This window comes from Canis lupus, chromosome 27 (assembly GCF_011100685.1).
Source record: "Canis lupus familiaris isolate Mischka breed German Shepherd chromosome 27, alternate assembly UU_Cfam_GSD_1.0, whole genome shotgun sequence".
NCBI classification, from domain to species: Eukaryota; Metazoa; Chordata; class Mammalia; order Carnivora; family Canidae; genus Canis; species Canis lupus.
In genome coordinates, this window is record NC_049248.1 from 34,579,113 (window position 1) to 34,606,742 (window position 27,630).

A 27,630-nucleotide genomic window follows, 5' to 3' on the forward strand; every position below is an offset into this window, starting at 1 on the left:
ATTGTTGAATATATAGTACACCTGAAACTAATGTAACACCGTATGTTAACTATACTAGAATTAAAATTAAATTTTTTTATTTAAAAATAAAAATAAATAAAAGAACTCTATAAATCAACAATAAAAGAGCAAACAACTCAATAAACTACTGGGCAAAAGACTTTGGAGACGTTTTACAAAAGAATCTATATAAATGCCTGATACACAAATAGAGGCTCAACATAAGTAGTCATTTAGGGAAATTAAATTGAAACCATTATGATATATTATTTCACACACACTCAAATACTTAAAAGTAGGAAAACTGACAATACACATATTGGTGAGGACATACTACTACTAAAATCCCCACTGGTGGAATCATAAAATGGTACAACTTCTTTGGAAAACATTTGGATAGTTTCTCATAAAGTTCAATACATGCTTACTGTGAGGTCTAGCAATTCCACTTCTAGATACTCCATATTAAAGAGAAATGAAAATATATGTTCACCAAAAACTGAATATTCATACATTTTTATTTGCAACAGTTTCGTACCAGAAACAGCTCAAGTGTCCAACAGCAGGTGAACAAATAAACAAATAGTCATGACAACGGAATACTATAATAAAAAGAAAAAATCTACTGGCAACATGGATGAGCCCTCAACTCAGCAGTTCACTCACAGGGACAGACTCAACCATAATCACCTCAGTGTTTAGATGTGCAGCAAAATACACTACAGGAATGTTTACACCAACATTATCACACACTGGAATCGACTCAAATGAACTTCAACAACAGAATGAATAAACAGTGACATATTCATTTAATAAAAAATATAACTGTCACACACAGCAATATGAACAAATCCTATCGCATGATGTTGACGGAAAGAAGCCTCCGTATGATTCTATTCACATAAAATTCTAAAAGAGGCAAAACTAATGTGTGGCAATGAAAGTTGTCTCTGGCTGGGAAGCAGCACTGGGGAGGCTTGTGGGTGCTGTGAATGTCCTCTATCTTGATCTGGGTAGTGATTCCATGAGTGTGTTTACTTTCCTGTAAATTGCCAAGCAGTATACTTAAGATTTTTGCACCATATAGTATGTGTGATATATTCAATAACAACAAAAGCAAAATGAAGGAAAAAAAGCAGCTGATATTTTCATGTTTCTATTTTAGCCCCATGTAAAGCATTATAGAGAATATTTGAAATATTAGAAAAGGACAGGGGTCCCTATCTCTAAAGACTTAGGAAGTAAATAGCCAGGGCTAACACAGATACATAAAAAAAATTAATACAGGGTCTATTAGTTTTTCATGGTCACTATAACAAATTACTATAAATCTGATGGCTTTAAACAACAGAAACTTATTTTTTCACAATTCCAAAGGTCAGAATGCCCAAATCAACGTGTTTGCAGGGCTACACTCTCTTCAAAGGTTTCAAGAGAGGGTCCCTCCTTGCCTCTTCCAGAGTAGCTCTTGCCATTCCTTGGCTTGTGGCAACACCGCTCCAATCCCTGTCACTGTCTTCACGTGGCCTTCTTCCCTGTGTGTGTCTCTGGGAGCTTTCTCTTCTTTTCAGGACACCAGTCACTAGATTTAGGGCCCACCCTAATCCAGACCTCATCTGGAGTAATTACATCTGCAAAAAATGCATTGTTTGTAAATTATACAGAAGTGCTGAATTGTTTGACCATTGGAATTCAAAGAAAAATATGATCCTTGTGATCCTAAAAAGTGAGAAGCAGTGTCACTGGTCAGCTGACGCTAGAGTTCTGCTATGGAAACAGCACGATTCGATTCCGGTGAGCAGCATCACATGATCTGGCGACAGAAGGGGAGAGACACGGAGGCCGGCCTTACTGACAAGGAGAGTTCTAGCTGAGGAGTGGAAGAAAATGAGATTGAATAAATAGAGTGAAGCCAAGTTATGAGAGTCCTTGAAAGCCTGGCAGATGAATTTCGACTTGATCCAATAGGAAATAAGAAATGACTGTAAATTCTTGAGCAGAGCAGTGACATGGTGAAAGCCGTGTTTCAGGAAGATTATGCTGGTGACAGTATGCTGGATGGATTGGGAGCCAAAAGGGACTGAAGGCTGATGTACTTTGTCTTTCTGTTCTGGATGAATCTATGGTAGCAAGAGATATGAAGTTTCATTTTAAAAGAAGAAAATGGATGGCTAGAATTACTCTCCTAAATCTTAATAAACTTCCTAAGCTCATTCTGAAACAGAAAAGTAGCCCTAGTAGCATTGCATTTGAAAATGCTGATTGCTCTCCAGATTGAAACTCCTATTTGGGGAAGAAAAGGCCAGACCTTAGCACAGGTCCTTACTACTCAAAGTACAGCGACAGAAATCGCCTGGGACTCTGTGAGAAATGCAGATCCTCAGGCCCCATCCCAGACCTACAGCATCAGAATCTGCCAAGATCCCCAGGAAATTCATCTGCCTTTGAACAGCATATTAAAGTCTGAGAGGCACTGCCACTGTTAATTTCTGCTGAGCTTCGAAAGTTTGGGAAAATGTAGATATAGAACTATTGCAACTGTCACGGTAACTTGAGGGAAAAAAGTATGAACCATGTGCTTCCCATGATGAGACTGTCACATCACTCGCCAGGCCCAGAGGGGTGGGGCTCGCTCACCCACTCCCCTGTCTCATGGGGATTAGCTGTTACACGGATGAAACAGAGCATCTGGTTGCCTTGTGAAATGTGTCACTTAGTACGTGTAGTTGCAATTGAGACATCTGTTTGTCTCCCCACCATTCTGTGGACTCTTGCTCTAAAGTGACACTTTTTTTTCTCATTGAAATGTAGCTTCATCCTGCAGTGGCCTCATTGCCTTGCTGTGAAAGTATGAGAGAGAGGGGAGTACCAGATTGGTGCAGATAATGAAAATCAGCAGATAATCCACTTATCCAGAGCCTTGGCAGGACCACTCGCCTTGGGAACATGGTTCTAACCCAGCTGCACAATTTTTTCCCTGGCACTCTTTTCCCCCAATTGCAAGTATCAGTGGTTGCCCCAGGACATCAACAAAGGGAAGAGTATTTGGTAACTGTCCTTTCTGTGTCCCTGTTGCTAGGAGAAATTAAGTTTGCCAGGCCACACAGAAGCAGAGTTTCTCAAACTTTAACATGTCACCTTGTGAAAGCACACATTCTGAATCAATAAAGTAAGAACTGAGATCCTACACCTCTTTTTTTTCTTTTCTTCTAGCTTTACTGAGGTGTACTCGACAAGTAAAAATTGTATATATTTAAGGTATGCAACTTGATGTTTTGACGTACTATACGTTAGGGGAAAAAATCACAATCGAGTAATTAACATATCCATCACCTCACATAGTTGCCATTTTTCACGTGCTCTTGTGCACACATACGTGTGTGTGTATGTCTATGGTGGAAACACTTAAGGTCTACCCTTTTACAAATTACAAGTATCCAATATTGTTGACTATAGTCACATTGCTGACATTTGATTTCCAGAAATTATTCATCTTGCATAACTGAAATTTTGTACTCTTTGACCAATATCTCCCTTTATCTCCCTGCATTTCTTTTTTTTTAAGATTTTATTTATTTATTCGTGAGAGACACAGAGAGAGACAGAGGCAGAGACATAGGTGGAGGGAGAAGCAAGCTCCATGTAGGGAGCTGGATGTGGGACTTGATCCCAGGACTCCTGGATCACACCCTGAGCCGAAGGCAACACTCAACCACTGAGCCACCCAGGTGCCCCTCTCCCTACATTTCTAAGAAGCCTGCAGATGACACTGGTACTGGTTGTCTAAGGACCACACTTCAAGTAGCAAGGCTACTTGCTTAGCAAAGTTACATCAGGCAAATAGAGAAATCAAGAGCAAAATGGAATCATGGTACAATTATCTCTGTGAGTGGGAAGAACTAAAGTCAAAGATGAAAAATGATGTATACAATGGAATATTCCTCAGCCATTAGAAACAACAAATACCCACCATTTGCTTCGACGTGGATGGAACTGGAGGATGGAACTCGTTATGCTGAGTGAAATAAGTCGATCAGAGGACATACATTATATGTTCTCATTCATTTGGGGAATATAAAAAATAGTGACAGGGAATAAAGGGGAAAGAAGAAAAAAATGAGTAGGAAATATCAGAAAGGGAGACAGAACATGAGAGACTCCTAACTCTAGGAAACAAACTAGGGGTGGGGGAAGGGGAGGTGGGGGTGACTGGGTGACGGGCACTGAGGGGGGCACTTGATGGGATAGGCACTGGGTGTTATTCTCTATGTTGGCAAATTGAACACCAATAAAAAATAAATTTACAAGAAAAAAAACAAAGATGAGAAGTGAAATGAAAGAACAGAAAAGTAGTTTAAAAATAACTTATAAAAATAAAAATGTCAAAAGAGTTTTAAATGCATTAGAACTAGGTTAGTCTAATAGCCTAGAATCTGGTTAGCAATAGTCCTTCTAGAGACACCCACAGCTAGCTATTCTTGATAGGGATTTTCAAATCCCTGGGCCAGCAGGATGGTAGGGAAAAAATATTGACTCTGGCAGAGAAGATCTTCCTCACTGATCCTGGACATCTGGTCACTAAATCTTTCAGAAGGGCAGATTAGAGATGGTGAAATGAAAACCCCTCCAGCAGAGGCACCAATAGTGATTTTTAAATGAGTATGGAAGCTAGCCAATCTCTTGCCATCAGATCTGTAAAACCACATTATATATTCAATTTTGCAAATGGAAACAAAAGAAGAAATTTTGCCGGACCACATTTTTTAAGACCCTGAAGCATTATAAGGGCAACAAAAGAGTGAAATAAAGACTTATTAATTCACTCACAGTACGTCATATGACTCCACTAGGTCAAAGCAACTTTTAGTAAGGTGACCTCCATCTGGTAATAGCAAATCTCTGCAACAAGCTTAACATTAAAAGTAATGACCGTGTATCCTGAAGATGCTCACGGGATAATGACTTTCTAAACTGGACATTTGGCAATCAGTAGAATTTACACTTAAGTCTTTGTAATGAAGTAAACAGCTACACACACGTAGCTCATAATTTTATTTCGGATTTTATGATACACCTTCGTCAGAAACTGAGGACAGTCCTAAACCTGACTTAAAACTTGTCTGTGACACTGCTGCAAACAAAAGGGACAAGAGGACATAAAAATCAAAGGTCAATCAACTCAGAGACATATCCCAATGCCATCATCCCACCACCTAAATGCTGTGGCTATTAGGAGAAACAGGTGATCGAATCTGATGAGCAACACAATTATTTAAGCTGTCAGTAATACTATTTTCCAATGGAAACAAGCTCTACTTAAATTGAACGTTGAATGAGTGCCTTCTTAAATATCCTGATTTTTGCCTTTCCTGATTCAACCTGAAGGCTAAAAACAGGCCTGATCTATTTTACCCTAAGGAGCCAAACACAACAACATATCCTATACCCTGATCCTGCCACAGCCACCCCATGGTGCAGACTCCGTGTCTGAGTCTGATGGTAGTAGTCTGCTCCTTCCACCTCATCCCCCAGTCACAGTCTCCCATGGTGGAGTCTTTAATGGTGGGGAGAAACAAGTGGGATGGGCCACAAACTGTAACCTCTCTTTCCTTCTCACCGTGCCTGGCAGAGACAGCATGTGAGACCACCAGAGCATCCAGCGACCTTGTCTTGAGACCGTCCCATAACCCAGTTCTTGATTCAGATATGAAACTGATTAGGAGCCACGCCCCCACATCCAAGAATTGGTACAGTGGTATCTAGTATGGAAAGTGGGGAGCACGAAGAAGTGCAACTATGGTAGAAGAATGTAGAGACCCAGATCAAGCCCCACTCTCTTGGTTCAGATCCCAGTTCTGCTACTTAACAGCTTTGAGAAGAGAGCACTGTACACGACCTCTCTGAGCTTCTGTTTTCTCCTTTGTAGAGATCATGGTGCCCATATCACAAGTATTTGAGGATCAGATGAATATATTTTCAAGCAGCCAACACATAGCCACCTGCTCTATAAAGTTTTTTTTTAAGACATAATGCAAGAAACAAAAATGGAAGGGAGCTTACAGTTGGAATCGACAACTGTTCGTTTGTTTAAAAAAAAAAAAAAGCCATCTTTGTCTTAAGAGTTTCTTCTTTAAAAGACAAAAATGTCCAAATCCTGTCTCTGATGTTCTATTATTCCTTTGAGACTACTTAATTAGGTCCTTTTTCCAAGACCATTCACAATTTTAACATTTTCTATTTGAGAATTTTACCAACCGCGAAATCTCTGTGAACACATTTGATGGATTACATTAATGATTATGGTCACCAGTTCGGTGTCCTCTTACCTAGTATTGGAATCAAACTCTGCTTTGAAAAATGATGAGAATTTTTTTCTTTCTTCATCCTTCTCCAAAAGTAGGACATTCCTTTCCTTGCCATAGTATCACAGACAGTGAATCATAGTTCCCCAACCTCCTCCCAAGTGCAAGGACAGCACTGAACAGATTGTGAAGACTGCTTTGGGGGAGGAAACCGACAACTCTCAGCCTCATGGCTTAAGGAGGGATTCGGGCACTTGTGCTGGAAGCGGTACTTGCCAAGCAACACACCAGATATGCTCGCGGTTCAGCGACAGAAGCTACACAGCATGCCTCCAGTGTCCAACATGTGGCATCCCTCAGGCCAGCCTGTTTGCCACACATGGCCCTCATCCCCAGTCCCCATCTGGCCAGTCCTCACAACAACTTTGCTAACTTCATACTCAATGTCTTGGGCCTTCCTGCCATGGGCCATGGGACCTTATTTAGAGCCACTTCTTCCCACCGAGGAGTTAATCGTATGTGTTTTCAACAGTGCAACCATCTGGGCATCTGATGCCAGCCACCAAGTAATTAGTGGGAAATGTCGCAGCATAACCAGGGATGTTTAATAAATATTTCTTGAATGAATAAACAAGGCTCAGCAGCTCCATATTTGCTCACTCCACAAGAGAGTAATAGAGACGCTTCCTAGACTCCTCTGGGCTCCACACTTCTTTTCATGCTCTAGGTGTATCAGCCAGTGACCCATCCTTGGCTTACCACTCTTCCCAACTCCTCTCACACTTCTCTTTGGTAATCTCATCCATTGCTTCTGCTCTAAGTATCACCTGTATTCCAATAATTACCAAAATTTCTTTCTAGTCCACAGTACTTCCCCAACAGATATAAAAATCCAACTTTCTAATGGTCATTTCCATCAGACATTCATGGACACCTCAAACTCTACACACACAGTACTGAATTCATTATTTCAGCCCTAAAGCATTCTCTACCCTTAGAGCCCCTCTCAGTTGGCGGCCTGTCATCCACTTCAAAACTCCTGGGACTATTCCTCAACTTCTCTAACTAACTCCTGCCTCCACTCCCACTCAATCAGTTTTCAAGTTTGCTGATTTTATTTCCCAAGTATCATTTGAATCTGACCTTTCTCTTCCCTCCCAAATTCCTCAGCTCAGCCTCAGGCCTTCATCATCTCCAGTGTGGAGTGTTGCATTAGCCACCTAACTAATCTTCCTGCTTCCTGACTTGAATCCCACAGAGAAGTAAGAGTAATCTATACTGACACAAACCTGGTTCTATTATTCCCTTGATTTCTTTTCAATTTACTGTAAAGCTCACCCAAGGGGATTATGTACCAGGCTTCATGTAGCACACCTTCCTGGATTATTAGTTTTTCTCCAGAAGTTGTCAGGGAAAACTTCACTTTTATATGAAAATAACCACTGTTATATAATAGGAGTACAAAGCAAAATTTTCATTAAGCTTGATTATAACATTTGGAAACCAAAGGCCCTCGTATCTCCATAGCCCATACCTGTGTGGTAATATAACTTCCTTCTTTACAAGGTTCCATTTATTATTTCTTATCACTTTCAAAGGATAGCTCCCATGTAGTCCATAGAATTCATGAGTTTCATATATTTTATTCACTACTGTAGTCCCAGAGCCTAAAATAGGATCTTGCATATACTAGGCACTCAATTAATATTTATTGAATAAATAAATGAGTCCACTAACCAGTCTGCTAACTGAAGCCACCATAGGATTAGATGACAACCTATTCTTTCTCTTTGCCTCTGATTCCCACCTTCCATCTCTGTAGCCTACACAGCCACTCAGAGAAACTTCCTGGCTATCACACAGCATCAAGGTTACACCATGGTTCATGGTTCATGGCATGGTTCATGCCAAAGGGCTAGTGCCAGAATGTAACTGGGTTCCATGCAGACACAGGAAGATGGTCACCTTGGCTGTAAAGCAGAGCTGTGCCTGAAGTCCCAAACATCCTTGAGTTTCCATCAGATCCTTACCTCTTTTTTCTACAGGGGATTTAAAGGATTTAAAATTAACCCATAAGACCCTGTAGACTCCACCCAAACTTCCTTTCTCAGCAACAGTTATATAATAAAGACATCCATGCATAGAAATGAAAGCAACATTCCTGAAGGAAGCAGATAACCACATGTGTTCCATAATTAGACTGAAAAAGAAATTCCATGATTTGGGCAAGCCCCTCTACAATTTGGAGAGTTTATCTGGAAAATTCCTACTCATCTTCTAAACCTCAGCTTCCGGGGGATCCCTGGGTGGCGCAGCGGTTTGGCGCCTGCCTTTGGCCCAGGGCGCGATCCTGGAGACCCGGGATCGAATCCCATGTCGGGCTCCCTGCATGGAGCCTGCTTCTCCCTCTGCCTGTGTCTCTGCCCGTCTCTCTCTCTCTGTGACTATCATAAATAAAAAAAATAAAAATAAAAAAAAAATAAACCTCAGCTTCCATGTTCCTACTGTCTTTCCCACACCACCCTCACCCAAACCTGCAAACTCCTTCAACAGCTAGTGCCCATGTCTATTACCACCAAAGCAACTCCAGGTTCATGGGGCCTAAAACTAATACAATTTCTGTGACCCTTTGTAAGCAAAAGGGTACAAAATTACAAATACAAAACTAGATGTAAAACTGAATATTATTTGTAATGAGAAAAATCACATCAAATTACAAATTTTAAAGTCAAAAAACATACTGTCTATAAAAAAAGAAAATAATATCATATTTAGCTTGGTACTTTTCAAATACCTCTGCTATGCGGTTTCCTGCTGGTTAGTTTCACACTCTTTATCACCTTTTCATATGACAATGATTTTGTAAAAGTTTTCATGAGGAGAGGATAAATATAATTTTATCTTTCCATTGCCACAGTTGATCAATATTTGTCTTTATCACTGGTAGTTGACTTCATAAAACATGCTTTATTATACACAACCTCTCTGTATTGCTACAAACACAGAATTTCTGATAAATACTATTTTGCATGATTCCCATTCACAAAACAACATATGGATGTTTATAACTGCATATGAGCTTCCATTTCAATTAGACATCAGTGAGAATTGAAACCTTTGCTTATAGTTTAACATATTGAATGACTGGAAAAATTTTCCACAGAAGAGCTTCTAGCTTCTGATTATTTCAAATCTTGTTTTTCCCCTACCCACATTCTTTCTGTGCCAGGACTGTGGAACACATTCATATCATCTTACAAACTCTGGCTTCACCCTAATGTCACAATGTCAGGTGAGTTGACACAATAGGCAATACAAGCATTCTCAGAAACCATTTCTACACCAAGATGATCAGTAATAGCTTAATTATACATGGGAGTGACTGAAAAAACACATAAGCATATCCCAGCAACCCCTCCCTCCAAAATACTACTCAACTTGACTTCCTCTTATTCAAATCCCAAAAATATCTGCTGCTAGTTTAATGCTACTTGCCACAAGGGAAAGTGAGATGCAGTGGAAGTCAGAGGAGAGAGAGTACACTCTTATCTGAATGCAGTTAAAATAGCTAAAATTTAACAAACATATGATCACGTGAACACATTGGTAGGGCTTTGTAACAGGTCCAGCTATTGGGACCTGCAACTTAAGCTTCATTAACTTCAAGAAAAATCATCTAATCACTGCATTTAACAGATTGTATATTAATTAATTGATTATGTGTCTGTTTCCATCTTCAGATTCTAAATTTCCTAAAAGTGATATTATATCCTATTCATCTTTCCAACTCCAGTACTTAATACTCTCTGGCACATAGTAGGCACTCAATAAATGTGTGTTACCTGCACTAACCCTGAGATGGCAAGAAGCCAAAACATTTCACAGTGGCCATCTAGGTCATTTTTAGGGCATTAAATGCCCTAGAAATAAAAATGCAGGTTGGTATCAACCAGCCATTTTGCATTTAGTGAAAGGTGACTGACCAAGCACAAGCTTAACAAGGGAAAAACAATGCATTTACCTAAAATATCATGGATCTTAAGCTGCCTTACCAAGAGGCAGTATAAGGTCCATCTGGCCAAAGTACTGAAGAATTGTCAGCTTAGCAAAACAGCATGTGCCAAAAACAAAGACAACAGAGTGATGAAAGGACTTATGAAGAAGTTGAGAATGAAATCCAGTAAATATTTTCACATGCTTTGATTACATTTCTAGTCTACTTCTCCATTTAGCAGGTATTTAGTGAGTTCCTGCTATATGCCAGGCATTGTGTGTTAGGGCTTAGGATTTGCAACAGGAATCAGATCAGACATTGTTCCCATTCATATGGAGTATACAGCTTTATGGGGGAGATAGACATTAGTTAAATTGAAATTATCATACTACTAGCAAGATAATTACAAACTGAGATAAGTCCTGAGAAGGAAAGGAACCAGACTCCATGAGAACATAAATGAAGTGCCTTGACCTATGTGTTGATTAAAGATATCTTCTCCAAGACACAGAGATTTAAGCTGAGGTTTAAAGGACAAAAAAGGAGGGGCACCTGGGTGTCTCCATCAGTTAAGCATCCAACTCTTTTTTTTTTTTTTTTTTTTTTTGCATCCAACTCTTGATTTTGGTTCAGGTCATGATCTCTGGGTCCTGGGAACAAGCCACACATCAGGCTCCTTGCTCAGCAGAGAGCCTGCTTCTCCCTCTACCTCTACTCCCCTTCCCCGCCGCTCATGCTCTGTGTTTCTCACCTTCTCTCACTCAAATAAATAAATATAATGTTTTTTTTTAAATAACAAAATGATAAATAAATCTTTTAAAAATAAATGAATAAAGGATAAAAAAGAATTAACTAGTCAAAGAAGATCAGCATCACAGAGGGGTATCTAGACAGAACAGAGTATGTGTCACTGCCATGGTTAGAAAGAGCTAGAGATTATTCTCTGCCCTTCCTAATCCACTCTCTACCCTTCTCTACCCTGCTCTGGACCCCAAAAGGTTAACTTCTATGTATCAGTTAGGTCCTTTGACCTCTGGATTCTATTAATGTTCAGCCAGTTATTTGGGACATTTATTCTCCTGGTTCTCTCCCTGCGTTTCCTTGGGTTAGTAATTGTTGTGGCAGTCTCTCTAGGAGCACAGCTCCTGTTGGATAGTCTTATCCCATAGCTACAAGCAAGGGTCATCTCAGGAACCCAAAATCATTCCTTCCTAAGAAATCTACAGAGACCTACAGTCTTGGTAATAGCTCTTAGCTTTCAGGTGCATCATTGTCTCTTGTTGCCTTCCCTTAACCCTGATTATACCTCTGTAATTAGTTCCTTATAATCTCTCTTCAATCACACAATTTGAATGTACCAGCTGGTTCCTACAATTTGAATGTGTATTAGAAAAAGAAAGACAATGGTTGTAGTGAGAAATAAAGAGATTAGAGATCTCCATCAGAGCTAGACTGTCCAGGGCCTTCTAAGCCACTTGGAGAATTTGGATTTTTATCCTAAGAGCAGCAGACAAATACTGAAGGGTTTTAAGCATAAGGGCTGGCTGCTTGGTCAAAGATAGACAAGAGTGGTTTGAAAAATAAGTTGGAAGTAAGGAAATGGCGATAACAAGGATTGTCATTATTCATAAGAAGTTTGGCTTTGAAGGAAAGGAAGCTTTAGGGCCGTAGCTAAAGATGTAGGATTAATGGAGAGTTTATTAAAAGGTAAAAGAGAAAGAGGGAATAGGAATGTGCCAGTAGGGGAATACAGTAGAATGTGCATGAAAGAAATAAGGGATTGTTAGTGCGTAAGTGTTAGAGGGTAGGAAAAAGCACAATAATGGCACTGGCCATAAATAGAAAGAGGAGTCCCTGTTTCAATTGATGAATAGAAATGTAAATCCTTGCATTTGCATAAGTGTTAGGTACAGGGATATGAGAGGTTTGATGATAGTAGGAATGATTTAAAATATTTGTTGTTAAGAATGGACTTGCAGGGGCACCTGGGTGTCTCAGTCAGTTAGGTGTCTGCCTTCAGCTCAGTCCTGGGATTGAGCTCCACTTGGGGCTCCCTGCTCAGCAGAGAGTCTGCTTCTCCCTCTCTCTTTGCCCCTCCCCCACTAGCATGTGCTCTCTCTCTTTCTCAAATAAATAAAATAGTTTTTAAAAAAGAGTGTACGTGCAACTTGAACTAGAAGAGTGTAGTAGGAGTGCCAAGCAGTTTGAGAACACTTTTGAGTTTGATTACTGACATGCACATTCCTGCCCCCACTCTACTGTAAGCCCGCCCAGCCCCAGAGAATTCAGTGGACCTAGCAGGCACTGGGACTCTACCCTAGGGTAGACCTAAGACTGAAACTTGAGTTATTGGTCCAACGATGAGCACATGACCCAAACTAGGCCAATCAGAATAGTCTAAAACTTTCAATACTGGGGCACCTGAGTGGCTCAGTGGGTTAAGCAAGTTTGCTTTTAGCTCAGGTCATGATCCCAGAGTCCTGGGATCAAGCCCCACATCAGGCTCCCTGCTGAGTGGACAGTCTGCTTCTCCCTCTCCCTCTGCCCCTCTCCCTTGCTCATGCTATCTGTCTGTCTGTCTGTCTCTCTCTCTCTCAAATAAATAAATAAAATCTTTAAGAGGGCAACCTTGGTGGCTCACCAGTTTAGCACTGCCTTCAGCCTAGGCCATGATCCTGGAGACCCAGGATCGAGTCCCACGTCAGGCTCCCTGCATGGAGCCTGCTTCTCCCTCTGCCTCTGTCTCTGCCAATCTCTCTGTGTGTCTCTCATGAATAAATAAATAAAATCTTTTTAAAAAAATCTTTAAGAAAAAAATATTAAAAAATTAAATTCTCACTACCATTGTCAGGAAAGACATTCTTTCCCTCCCACTGCTATTAAAAGTACATAAATAATGTAAACTTAGTTCAAGCTGCTACATGTGATCTTCTCACCAAGCTGGAAAGAGAACAGTGCGTGCCCTGATGATACTGGTTGAATGACTGGAACCAGCCATGCCTAAAGCCTGAACACCTCTTTAGCTTTCCACTTACATAAGCCAATAAATTTCCATTTTTCCTTAAGCTAGCTAAAGTTGGACTTCTAATTGTATGGTAACCACATTGTAATCATAAAATTTATAGCCCTACCAATCCTTCCCTCACCTCGCTTTCTCCAATATGCTTTGCTGCTTGAATATAGGCATGCAAAAACACAAGTGGTCACCAGATTTTATTGAGGAGAAAGATTTTGCCATGAAAGTACAATAAGAAAAAGGTACAAGAGGATCAGCACAAGCCTTACAGCCAACTTTCGTTCTTTTAATCTCTACACTTGAGGTGAGGATTGCAATTGGAAGACCCATATATTCAAGGTTAAATCCCCATGGAGAAAAATCTAACCGGGGCACCTCTCCCTCCCCAACACCACTCTCACTAGCCAAGGCAAGGAGATTCCTGACAATGCTGCATTCACTGCCAACAAGGATGCTTCTGGAAGGACATGCTACTGATATTAAGGAAAGAAGATCAGGAGGTGGAACCAAAAGAGGTGGGGATACAGAATATGAAATAAATCTAATAAACTGAAACAAAATTCAGCCTTTTGCATTTTCAGATATACCCAAAGTAACGGTTGGGATTGTTGATCATGGAATCAACAGTAATTGTTGGGACCAAGAGAGAGTGTGACGCTGAGTTTCACCAAGTGCATATTCTTCAGAGCTTCTTATCAGAGAGGAGAGGAGAGTGCCATTGGTCCATGAATCATCCGCACTTGTGCCTGGCAGTAAACTTCTAATAATTTATACACCCCATCTGGATGCAACTTAAAAGACTAATTACTAGTGATACCAACTAATACCTAGTAAGATTAATGGATGACGGTCCCCAAAATGGAGCCAACAGGAGTCCCACGCTCAGCATGACTACAAACAGACAAACAGTTTTCCTGTGATATAGCAGATGGTATTTAGAGCTTCCAATTTGATACAAGTGAAAGGCAGTCCTCTTGTTGAGTAAATTATTTAAGCTTCACTCCAAGATCAATAATTTAATTTAAAATGTCACTTGTATCTTTGCATTATCACCTCTACCTTTTGAAACTAAGAACATAAAGAAATTTTGAAAGGAGGAAAGGCCATCTGGCCCACCCTAGTTACTACTTATGGTTAATTATTATTAATATTAATAATTTTACATAAAAGCACACAAACCTTGAGGCTTAGAGTCCTTCGGCAGACATGATAGATCAGGTAAGTCTTGCCAAGCCACAAAAGCCGGGGAAGTAATTAGCTAGTAAATCCCACTGAAAAAAAGTATTTAATCAAAATAAAAGTTGAGCTTCTGTACAGTATGTAATGACCTTTTCCTGAAAGACCATATATTTCCTAGTCCCATTTTCATACCAGATCCAATTCCCATTGCCCTTTGAAGTCAAAGTCACCTTTGTACACAGAAGGTACAGATAAAAACTTGGAAGCAAAGGGAGAAGAGAGTTCTAGTTTTATCCTAGCTAGCCTTGTGGGCCATTGTCCATCCTTGGAAAGCACAACTATGGTCACTTTAAAATCATAAGTAATTTCTCTTATTAATGCCCTTTCTTCAAAATTAGACTTTGCCTTAGTATATCTGCTTTGATTATTTTTAAAATATTTCTCATAGATGACAGCAGGAATTTCATTCCATCGTACATTGACGATCAGAGAACTTCTGTGACTTAACCTATTATACTATTAGTAATCAAGTTTACCTAATCCCACGGCATTATTTCAACCCCTGAATCAACTATTCTCAAATTTTTTTGTTCCCTATGTACTTTTTTTCTTTTTAATTTGCAATATCCATGTCTTTATAGCTAGTATTCCACTAATGGTAGACATACAGAAAATCTAAAATTGATCACATTGGAAATGTTCTTGCAAAATAATTTAGAGCACTGTTAGGATGAGAACGAGAGCATTTTCTCATCTATAAAATGGAAAAAAGTCTTATGAGATAATACAGGGAAAGCACCTGACACAGTGCATGACACAGTGTTTCCTAAATAGTAATAATTATCACAAACATAGTTTTCTCTCTTTCTCCTCTTCCTTTGGTCCACTTTTCCATGTTTCCTCTCATCAATCTGAGTTATTTTGTCTTACATATTGCATATCTCCCAGCAACCCAGAGAATGATTATCCATGATAAGAATTATTTACTTTCTTCTTTTCTTTATATCAAGGTCCCACATAGCCTTTCTTTAGACCCAAATCTTACTAATTATTTACAAGCCTCTTCTGTTCATAAATAATTTCCAAACATCTTTGGAAATTCTATTCTCAAAGAACACTTGCCCTGTGTCGCTGTCGTCACACACCTCCCTTTTACTGCACCCCCTTGGGAAGCCTGGTGGCTTCTCCTCACCTGTATAAGCTACAGCATTTACTAGCTGCACTCTCACTTGTTCCCTTTTAGCTCAATAATCTACACACTTGAAGTCAGGTGGAAATTCATCTCACATGAGTAGATTTTACTTCCTTCCCACAGCAGCACTGCTCCCCGCCCCTGCCCTTCTGGCCTCCACTACTCTCGTGCTGTTTAAAATGGAAAAGGAAGAGGTGCAGGATCGCTGAATCAAAGGGAGGCAGCATCTAAGCCCAGTTCTGATTACAAGTGTCAAGTTCTTTCTGAAATATTTCTGAGGAGTGAGAGAACAAGCAGATTTATAGGGTACATACTTCACTGGTTTTTATTTTGGTGGTGCGTGTAGATGAGAAAAGATTAAAAGCCCAAACAAATGTCTAAATCATTGTGCACACTACCGCAGTACATTTCCCAGCCCCAGGCACCACGGACAGCCCCCTACAAGGGAAAATAAGCCCTGGCAACGTAAGGGAAAAAAGATCCCAAAGAATTAGGAGGGAAGTTCCAAATTGTCAAAGCTGTATTTCATGAGAAACAGTGATTCCATTTTTAATATGAGTCTTCTTTGAAGTGTTAAGTACCAAAAACTAATTCAAAGGTTTGGGTACGGCGTGATTCAAGGAATGATTTATACTGAAGTTGGAGGACCTGGGGTGTTATATCTTCCAGAAATACGAGTCTAGAGGAAGAATAGTACAGCGATTAAAGAGCAGTTTTGAAAGTCATGGTTCTGAATTCGAATCCCAGGTTGAGTACTTTCTAACCAAGTGACATGGGACAAGCTCCTTAATCTCCCCAGTGTCTAAGGATCACCTATGAAATGAAGGAATTGCTCTTAGATGTAAATAGTGCAATGTGCATAGTGCCATTCGCTGTCATTAAACTAGCTGATAGTAACTACTACATAAAATTTACTCTGCAAAAGAAAACAGTGGCCATAAGCAAAGAAACGGATGCCTACAACTGGAGTTTCACTGAGAATAACAGGGGGGCCGAGGAGCCAGCCTTCCAGAGCTTCGCAAATGATACCAAACAACAGTAGCTACTTTTCCCACCTGAAATCCAGTCTCCCTTCTACATCTCTATCTGACTCAGTCCCATTCACCCGTGGCATCCAATACCTCACCACTTTCTCTGTTTCCCCACAGACGAGGTTCCTGCCTTTGATACTTGGTTTCTATTTCAATGCAGAACTAGCATCCACTGTATGCAGCCATCTCTCCTGTACAAAAGAATCCAGCATTCAGTGTGCAAAGGAAAGATGTTTACTTCCAGGGGCTTGGGGGATGGTGCAATAATAAGGGTCAGATTACATGTGTGATCAATTTTGGCCTTTTGCACGTCAATTAACATATCGCACTTGAATGTTTTATTGATGGCAAAATCCTATAGTGGGATGTTATTATGCTCATATTTTAATGTCTTAGGGGTCAGCATCTTGCACACAGATATCCACTAGCATATATTCAAATGCAGAATTGCTAGCTTTATCATTTTAAATGATTTAAGCCAATGAAAGGACACTCCATTTGTTTGCTCAGTAGTCAATTGAAATGGAAACGGTTAGCTGAGTGCATCTCCCTTGAAAGTCTCTTCCCCTCTAGTGCCAATTACAGAATATGAAAGGTGCACTCCGCACAGCTTGCTCAGGATAATAAATCACTAAATTGGAAGCTTCAGTTACCTTGCTGATTTTGATAAGAAAATTAATAGAATTAGCAGCTTATCTTCCCTACCAGGAGATTCACATTATGAAAAAGAAGAAAAGGAAAGAAAAAAAGAATGAAAAAGAAAAGAGAAGGAAGAAACCTGTTTCCATGGCTGGGGCTGCCTGGTGACAGGGAGACAGTCTGGATGGTTTCCTTTGGCCCCCTATGGTGATAAAGCTCCACCGAAAACAATGCAAGTAGCATTATCAATTATTGTCTACTTGTTCTGCTTTCATGCATAATTAAAGCAGGACAAAGCCAACCCTGGATCAGACATTAAATCAGGCTGCATCCAGCAAAGTCCAGCAGCGGTCCTACTACTGATAAACAAAAATTCTGAACAGCCCGAAACTGAAAAGTGGGGAGATTGAGATTATTTTCAAAGAGAGGATTTACAGTCTTGCATTTTCTTGGCGAGGGGATGGCTCCTCTTCTTTTTGTCTAGGGAAGGATAATTGTTTGCAACAAAGCTGCTGCTCTCAAACCAGAATGAAAAGATAAGGGTCGTTTATTTAGAAAAAAAAAAAAAAAAAAGAAAAAGAAAAAGATCCTTCGTAGCCTTCCCCTGCTCCTTTTTTCCTTAAATATATATGAAAATCTGTAATTATTTCTTTGAAAAACATTTTTCAACAGCTGTAAATGATAATGAGCCAATCACTGTGTGCTCCTTTTTTTTTTCTCCAGCAGCTGCAGAACTCCCCATTCAAAGCAATTAATTGATATTTTAAAGTGCTTTGAAATTGAGAAGTGGAGCCTCATAAGTGCTAAATATTGTTCTTATTGCTGCTGCATTAGGAATTAGGAAAACCAGCCCCTCTTCAGACAAGCCTCAAAAGAACAGCAGTAATTCCAAGTGTCAAAAACAATCATCTAAAACTCCAAGGCACCCAAAAAAAGATTCAGATTAGCAGACCTTTTTATGAAACATCAGAGGGTAATTACTAAAGATAACTTCACTGGAAATTGTATTTCAAGTGTTGAGCAGAGTAAAGCTTTAGCTGTCTGCTACATTTATCATTTTCACACATTTATACCAGTGTGTCAGCTTGCACCACACTTTTTCTTAAAAGATACTTCTCAAGCAATATACATTTGAGAAGACAGCGCTTGTTTGTACAATATGTCAAAATTAAGACTTTCATAGTTCATCAGGCCAATTTCAAGAAGGTCTGTCATTGTATTACTGTTTTGGGGTGGAAAATCACTCTACTAAACTAAAAGATACTCTAGATTATCTCAGATTTTATTTACTGGCAATATATAGATTTTGGAAATGCTCAAGCATTAGATATTGCAGTGGTTTCCAGCAGACTTCACTGTTTTCATGCAATCTTTCAATTTTTAAAAAATCTTTTCTGATATGGACATTGCTGTTATCTACATCGTCAACAGTGTTGGTCATAAGAAGGGCTGGTCTGTTGACAGTATATGTTTCAAAGCACAAAGTAAAAGAGAATCTTTATAGAGATATCTCATAGAGATAGCTACAATTGAAATATTATTTCTTGGGGCAATAACTCTAGAGATGGAGTCATAAACCTGCTGGCATCCATTGCTGTTAAAAAGAGCTATGGGTGGCAAAATTCTGTCCCAATCACTGACCAAGCACATGGATAGTTTTTCTTTCCCCTGATCCTGAAAAGGAGTAGCTTGTTTAAAAGTCCTATGTTGCTAAGCAATTAATTTTTGACCATCCAACACCACTTCTTTACTGAGAAATGAAGAAAATTACAGATGGTTAGCACCAGCCGGAAATGCTCACACACATTTTGAAACCAAAGATAGATATTTATGAGTCAAACAATGAAATTAGTGAGCATGCATACATAACATCTCTGCAAGGGAAAAAGAACACATAATATTAAATAATTGCCATATATAAAGCAATCTGTTAATTTTTATGCCATTAAACAAAAACTGCAATCCATGCAGTTTATTTTTAAAAGCTGTAACCAAGCTTAGCATTCTTAATTATAAGAGTGCTTATATTTTTTTTTTCAAAAAAGATGGCTTCAATAAAGATTTTGAACACTAGGGAATTTAAGGTTTGAAAAAAAAAAACAATGTTCCCACTTTCAATTTAATTGTCTAAGCAAAATACAAAGTTTTATAAAATTAAAGCAAATATCTGTGGGCTCCTTCTTCCTGTCATCCTGGTTGTCCCAACTTTGGCAAACAGGGCCAAACTTACTCTCTCTCTAAGAGTGCAAGAGTTGACCCAAAAAAGGCCAGTGAATGACCCTTCTGAACTATGCACAGGCTAAAGTAAAAAAAGAAGGGAAATAGTAATAGAGTTCCTCCCATTCCAAATTACTCAAAATCCTAAAGTAGTTCCATGGAATAAGATCTCTGTATCTGATCAGATGCTTTTAGAATATTTATGTCCTTTTTCCTAACATACTTTATACTAGTTTCTCTCCTACAGAGAAGTGATTTTATTTAAAATGCTGAACCTAAACAATGTTGACAGTGTCATCTTCTATGGAGCCGTGGGACAGAAAAGAGAATTACCTAACCAACTTTACCTAGGTTTTAGTTTAAGATGATGGAGCTTTATTTTAGTTTAAAATCACATAATCATGTAACCAAAAAAAAAGGGGGGGGGGATTTGAAAGAAAGAGAATAGGAAACTAATTTTGTTACAAAATTAATTTTGGGCCAGGCACTTTACAGGGATAATCTGATTTAATCCTCACAATACTACAAGAAAAATATTGATGCCCACGTTTCAAAAGTGAGATCTCTGAGATTCTCAGATTAAGAGTTTTGCTCAAGAGACCACAGAGATGACACTGAGCTGTGAATTAAGGACTGTGTAACTTCAAAATGCACGCCCTCCCACAAAGCCACACTGTTGCCCTTCCTGCCACACACCAACTTTTTAGATTCATTGTCCATAGCAAATCACCTGCAAAATAAGAGGCATCAGCATATCTAAGGGGCTGTGCTTTCCCCTCATGATTTCCTTAATAAAGAATCACTATTGAGTTTATTTTTAACTAATAAAGAAACTGCAAGTTGCTGGGTGGCATTACCCAGGGGTCTGCCTTCTAATTTCCTGAAACATTTTCTCAAATAGCAGCAAATGAATTCGGCTTCAAGAACATTTTCATCCATTCCTGGATGAGCATTCTTTTCAGGACTTGGCACATTTGTTCTGCACTAATAATAAAATTAGATTATACCTATTTCGTATAAGCAATAAAAAACTAATCCCTCATAAAGCAGTCTAATAAGTTCTTTTTTTTTAACCATGAATCAACTAATCTGCTGACCAAGAAATCTCACGAATGCCTAGTGAATACTTCTCCTTACCTCATAATTGACTTCCTGCCTCTGTTCATTTCCCATAGATGAACTCAAATCACACATGAAGCATGTTGAGCCTCTGCTCATAAATTTCAGTTGACCTGTAATTTGTGATACCAAAAAGTCAATACGACAGAACGACATTCTTCCTTCATAAAGCTCAAAAACTTTGCAGGTTCATTAAAAACAAACAAATGAACAAACACCGGTTCCAGAAATGTGCCCACATGTTCAGTCATACTTAGATCTTGTTTGCACTGTAGATGCAGCGAAGAAGAGGCATGAGAAAAAATTAGTGAGCAATACACACTGCCTCAAAATCTCTTTAAAATAGAGTTAAATAAGAACAAAGATAAAATAATCCTCTTAAATCCCCCAGAAATTGTGAAGGGTTTACTTCTGGATTGTGACTCTCAGCCCAGAATCTCTTTAACCACACAAGTGATAATGACTCTCGATGCTCTTCCAACTATCACACAGTCTTGTTTTTAGTGCAGAACTGGTTGACCCTGACAGGGTTGCTTTTACACAGAGCTAAAGTTTTCCTCTCACAACTTTAGTGAGTGCCTCTGTTAGAAGTTGATTTGTGTCTCCCCTCCTGCCCCCAAATCCAAATGCTGAAGTCCTAATCTCTAGTACCTCAGAATGCAAATTTATTTGGAAATAAGGTCTTTACAGGGGTCATCAAGGTAAAATCAGTCCATTAAAGTGAGCTCCAATATGGCTGGTATCCTTATAAAAAGGGGAAATTTGAACATACATACGTATATACATGTATTTGGATATACATAGATATGGACACAAACAGAAGGAAAACAGTGTGAAGACACAGAGGAGGAAGAATGACCATGTGATTTGACTTGCAGATGCATCTCTCCATGCTAAGTATTGCTGGCAAACCCCAGAAGCTAGAAGAGTTAAGGAAAGATTCTCCCCTAGAACTCCTGGAGAGAGCACAGCCCTGCTGACCCTTAATTTTGAACTTGCAGACTCCATAACTGTGAGACAATAAAGTTCTTCTGGGTTTATTGTTTGTTTGTTTGTTTGCTTGCTTGCTTGCTTGCTTGTTTTAAGATCTTTTTATTTAGTTGAGAGAGAAAGCATGAGCAGGAGGGGAAGCAGGAGAGGGAGAGAGAGAATCTCAAGCAGACTGCCGCGCTGAGCACAGAGCCCGACACAGGGCTCGACATGGGGCTGGGTCCCAGGACCCTGAGATCATGACCTGAGTCAAAATCAAAAGTCGAACTTTTAACCAACTGCACCTCCCAGGTGTCCCTCACATTCTTCTATTTGAAGCCGCAGAGTCTTTGGTTCCAACAGGCCTGGGAAACTAATACAACAACCATCATGCTTCCATTCCCTCAATACCTATTTCACCTGGGAAAAGAAAACATATACCGAGGGCAGAGAACTAATTCCAATTCACATGCCAATGCTGATGAAGTGTCAGGGACTCCTGGAGTGCTGTGTTGCAAAAGGTTCTCAGATAAAGCCCAGGATCAGCAAAAAAGCACACCATGACTGCTTACTTTAGGTGCAAGAAGATACAAATTGATATTAAGCCATGCATTTGCCATGATGACATTAAATCGTTACCAGTTGGTCATCAATCCCTTAGAGTAAACTATTTCCTCAGAGTCTTTCCAATAGGCTAGTTGACAGTAGAATGTGAAGGAGGTCATTAAAAAGTAGGTTTAAAGAAACAGTTATCATCCCCAAGAAAGCAGGCCTGAGAGCGCCCTGCGTAGCCTGGGATTGCATGAAGACCCTGCAACCCCAGAGATCTAGAAAGGTTATTCAGAAGAAAGGAGAAAAGATCCACCTTTTTTACCTACATCATAGTTTTGTCCAGAGAACCCTGTTGCTTCTCACCACCAAACGCTATGTTTGTCATTAATAGACCCAAAGCATTAGATTCTATCAATTTGCATTCAATGGTCTGTCATTATAAAATACAAGGCAGTATTTTTGTCACACTGTAGTTCCATATTAATTATTGCATATCACAGTCATTTAAAAATTGGGGCACTGGTGCAAGAAAATAGAAGACCCACATTTATCAGGAAAAATTATATAATAAGGTTATATTTAAAATCAGAGGAAGTGGATATTCAATAAAGAGTGGTGAGTCAGGGGATCCCTGGGTGGCTCAGTGGTTTGGCGCCTGCCTTTGGCCCAGGGCGTGATCCTGGAGTCCCGGGATCCAGTCCCACATCAGGCTCCCGGCATGGAGCCTGCTTCTCCTTCCTCCTGTATCTCTGCCTCTCTTTCTCTCTATGTCTATCATAAATAAATAAATAAATAAATCTTTAAAAAATTAAAAAAAAAAAAAAGAGTGGTGAGTCAATTTCCTAATTACCCAGAAAGAATTTTAAACCAGATACTTACCTTCATACAATAAAGAACAAAAAATCCTGACGAATTAAGAGTTTAAATCAAATTTGTAAAAATACAGGTAAAATTATCCAACAATATTTTTATAATTGTTGTTTCAGAAGGCCTCCCAAGCAAGACCCACAGGCGTAAAGTAAACACCAGATAGATTCGGCTAGGTAACAAAATTAAATATTTCTAGAATTTGGGATCCCTGGGTAGCTCAGTGGTTGAACACCTGCCTTCCACCCAGGACATGATCCTGGAGTCCTCGGATCAAGTCCTGCATCGGGCTTGGAGCCTGCTTCTCTCTCTGCCTGTGTCTCTGCCTCTGTGTGTGTGTGTGTGTGTGTGTGTGTGTGTGTGTGTGTGTGTCATGAATAAATAAATAAAATCTTTAAGAAAATATATTTCTAGAATTAAAAAAAATACTACAAAAAGGGTTAAAAATAAATAGCAAACTGGGGTAAATAGTAAACATATGTGTCAATCTAAGCGGACACAAATAACTGCAAAAACAATTATTGCAAAAGAATAATAATACTGCCTTCTAGAGTTCAAAGTATATGCAGCATTACCGCATGACAACAAGAGCACACAGGACATTAAAACAGTTCCTAAAATTGTTTCTTATGCTCAAAAAATTAAGTAGACAATCTATTGAACCCAACCTAAGGGGCATCTGGATGGCTTAGGAGGTTGAGCTTCCACCTCTTGTGATTTCGGCTCAGGTCAAGATCTCAGGGTTGGGCTCTGCACTCAACAAGGAGTCTGCTTGAGATTCTCCTTCTCTCCCTCTGTTCTCCCAACTGCTCCCCCCCATCTCTAAAGCAAATAAATAAACCTGTAAAAAAAAAAAAGACCCAAACTGAATTTTAGAGATGAAAACTCTAAAGGAGGGAGGATAAAAGACGAGTTAAACATATTCTAATAGAAGAATTCCAAAATGAAACACAGACAGAAAAAAAGAATTCCAAAAAGAAAGAAAGAAAAGAGCATCGGTTTGCTGGTTAAGAAGACTAATAATTATGTAACCGGGGTCCCAGGAGAAAATAAAAGAGGAAATTCTGGGAGGGAGAGAGAGTATTTGAAGAAATAGTGGTCAAATATTTTCTAAACTGGACAAAAAAATATAAACTTACAGATCCAGGAAGGCCAAGGAAACACAAGCACAAGAAACATGAAGAAAATGATGCCAAAGCACATTATGATCAAATTGCTTAAGATAAGTGATAGGGAAAATCTTAAAAGCAGCCAGATTTCAAAAGATATGTTTCATATATTGGTTGAGGCAAAGGCTGACTGCAGATCTCTCACTTCAAATCATGCAAATAAGAAAACAGCAGAGCAACCTCTTGAAAGTCCTAAAAGAATAGAATTTACCAGAATTATATACCCAGGGAAAATAGCTTACAAAAATTAAGGTAAAGGGTGCCTGTGTGGCTCAGTCAGTTAAGCATCTGCCTTGGGCTCCGGTCATGATCCCAGGGTCCTGTGATCGAGCCCCACATGGGGCTCCCTGCTCCTGTTTCTCCCTCTCCCTCTCCCCATTCTCCCTGCTTGTGCTCTCTTTCTCTGTCAAATAAATAAATAAAATCTTTTTTTTTAAATGTAGGCAAAATAGGCTTTTACAGAGCAGATAATAATATATCACAAGCAGACCCACATTACAAGGAATGTTAAAGGATGTGCTTCCGGCAGAGGTAAATGATACCGATGGAAATAGGAGGAAATAATGGTCAAATGTTTTCTATACAAATAAGAGCACTGAAAAAATTGTCTCTATTATTAATATATGACATTTGTTATTTGTATATCTTTAAAAATAATTGATGACTCCTAATAGGTATGGGGTTTCCTTTTAGGGTGAGTATAATGTTCCAAAATTAGACAGCAGTGACCATTGTACCACCTTATGAATATACTAAAAACTACTGAATTGTACACCTTAAAAAGGTATGTGGATTATATAGTATGTGAATTATATCTCAATACAAACAAATAAGTATTTGTAATAACTGATTAAACAAAAATGATAACAATGTAGACTAGGATTTATTACATATGTAAAAGAAAATCACATGACAATAATAGATGCTAATTCTCTCCTAAACTGATCTATAGATTCAATGCATTCTCGTTCAAAATCCCAGCAGGACATTTTTGCAGAAACTGACAAGCAGATTCTAAAATACATACAAAATGCAAAGGACCTAGAAAGAGCCAAAACCACAACTTTGAAAAGACAGAAAAAAAAGTTGGAGGACTATCCACTTACCAGAACACAAAATTTTAAAGATTGAAAATGCATTGACAAGGATATAGAAGAACAGAAACTCCAGTGATGTTGGGAGTGTACAGTGCATACCCTTCGACCCAACAATCTCCCCCCTAATTATACACCCAAAGGATACACATGCAGTGTGCACCAGGAGGCATGTTCAAGTATGTTCCAAGCAGCACCAATCATAATAATACAAAACTGGAAACAACTCAAATGTTCATCGGCAGTAGAGTAGATGAATTGTAGTAGATTCATACAATGGATTTCTAAGCATCAAAGATAAATGACATGAATAAATCTTGAATATAATGTTGACTGAAAGAGATCACACATACCTTATGCATAATTCTGTAAAATTTAAATAGAGGCAAAGTTATTCATGAAGTTTATAGATGCCTACATAGATGGAAAAGCACAGAGAAAACAAGAAAATGTTTACCACCAAAAAAAAAGATATTGGTTATCTTTAGTGGGCAAGGAAAGGGAGGGAATGGGCATCCATGGGAACTTCGAAGGTCCTGGTAATGCTCGCTTTCTTGACTTAGGTGGTAGTCACATGGCATTATTTTTATGACAATTCATTAAATTTCTACATTTTGTTTTAAGTATGTTTTCACAAGTGAGGCATATTTCAAAACAAATGCTTGGGGGGAAATCCCTTTGTTTTCACTGTAATGGAGTTTGAGTTGTGGTTATGGGTTGAATTTGCTCTCTCTATTCCATAGACTATTAACACTTCATATAATTCCATACTATGTGCGCTTTTTAAAAATAATCCTGTATTTAAAAAAATAAAAAAATAAAAATAATCCTGTATTATTCTGTGATTAAAAACAATACGTATGAAACATAGGGAAATGAAAGATTCTGCAATTTCTGGAAGTGAATAAACGTGGATAAGATGATAGAGAATGGAAGTTTAATCAATAAGGAAAAATAGCTCCTATTCTCAGCCAGCTTAAAACCTTTGGAAGAATGGTGGTAAAGAACAAACAATTCTTATATGCCTCTTTCTTTACTCAATCAAAAGCACTTAAGCTCTTTCCAGGAGTATAATGTAAATATGAGTAATGGAATTGATTTTTTTATCAAACATACAAGAATAAATCAGATGAGTTCTATTCCCTTCAAGGTATTCATCTCAGGAAGTTAGACACTTTTTCCAATGAAGCTTTTATTAATGCAAACATTTTGGCATGCCTCTTGGAGAATTGCTTTCAGAGCCCATGGCATCCTTTTAATAACCTCAAGGATGGTAAATTCACCCTTTGAGAATGAACTGAGGAAGTTATTTGGATCTATGCCTGATAAATAACATAAGTAAACTCACTCATTCAAAGTGTATTGATTCGATACAAAAGTGAAGTGCGGTTGTAAAGGAATGCCACTAGTTTCAAAGGAAATTCCCAAAGAAAAGTTCCTTCCAAAAAATAGTCTGAGCGATGACAGCATTATTGAAATATACGTTTTGCATCTTAAGTAACCACTCTGGGGACAAGTGCATATTCCATTCACCAGTCAACAAATGCTTAGGGAGGTCCTGTGCATCAGGCATTGTTCCTGACCCTCTAGAGAGAGGACAATGGACAAAAGAGGCCTCCCCTCCTGTAGCTTATTTGGATATAACCTTATTAACAATTCGCCGCCAAATTTAACGTTACACTTTTACTTTCTGAGTCTGTGTATTTCATGAGTACAAGGAACACCTCTGCAACATCTTTACAGCGTTTTCGGTATTATAGGTCTTCTGAGGGCAGATCAGGATTTAGGTCTGGTGGGCCAGCTCAATGCTATAGGCCGCGGAGGACAGATACCCCAAGGGCTTTCCCAGTGGAAAATGAAGAGTTGCTCGTGTTTAACTTGAGTTTTTAGTAAAGAGATGTAGCTGGTACTCAGAAACTTTTGGCTTGACGATATTAGCTTTAAAACCTCACTGTAATAATAATAATAATAATAATAATAATAATAATAATAATAATAAATAAAATAAAACCTCACTCTAAGGGGATCCCTGGGTGGCTCAGCGGTTTGGCACCTGCCTTCAGACCAGGGCGTGATCCTGGAGACCCAGGATCGAGTCCCGCGTCGGGCTCCCTGCATGGAGCCTGCTTCTCCCTCTGCCTGTGTCTCTGCCTCTCTCTCTCTCTCTCTCTCTCTCTCTGTGTCTCTCCTGAATAAATGAATAAAATCTTTAAAAAATAAGTAATGCATGCATAAAAAATAAGGATCGGCTCAGTTGAGCCTTGTAGGGAAGATGTGGTCAAGTGTCCTC

General features: G+C 39.0%; 1 long non-coding RNA gene across 1 annotated transcript in view; it reads left to right on the plus strand.

The window, feature by feature from the left end:
• LOC111092725 overlaps window positions 1-21,695 on the plus strand; it is a 36,550-nt gene extending 14,855 nt beyond the window's left edge. Inside the window, exon 6 of the long non-coding RNA XR_005379659.1 lies at window positions 21,568-21,695. This is a non-coding gene — a long non-coding RNA (uncharacterized LOC111092725). The remainder of the gene's footprint in view (window positions 1-21,567) is intronic.
• Window positions 21,696-27,630: the final 5,935 nt, after the last annotated feature.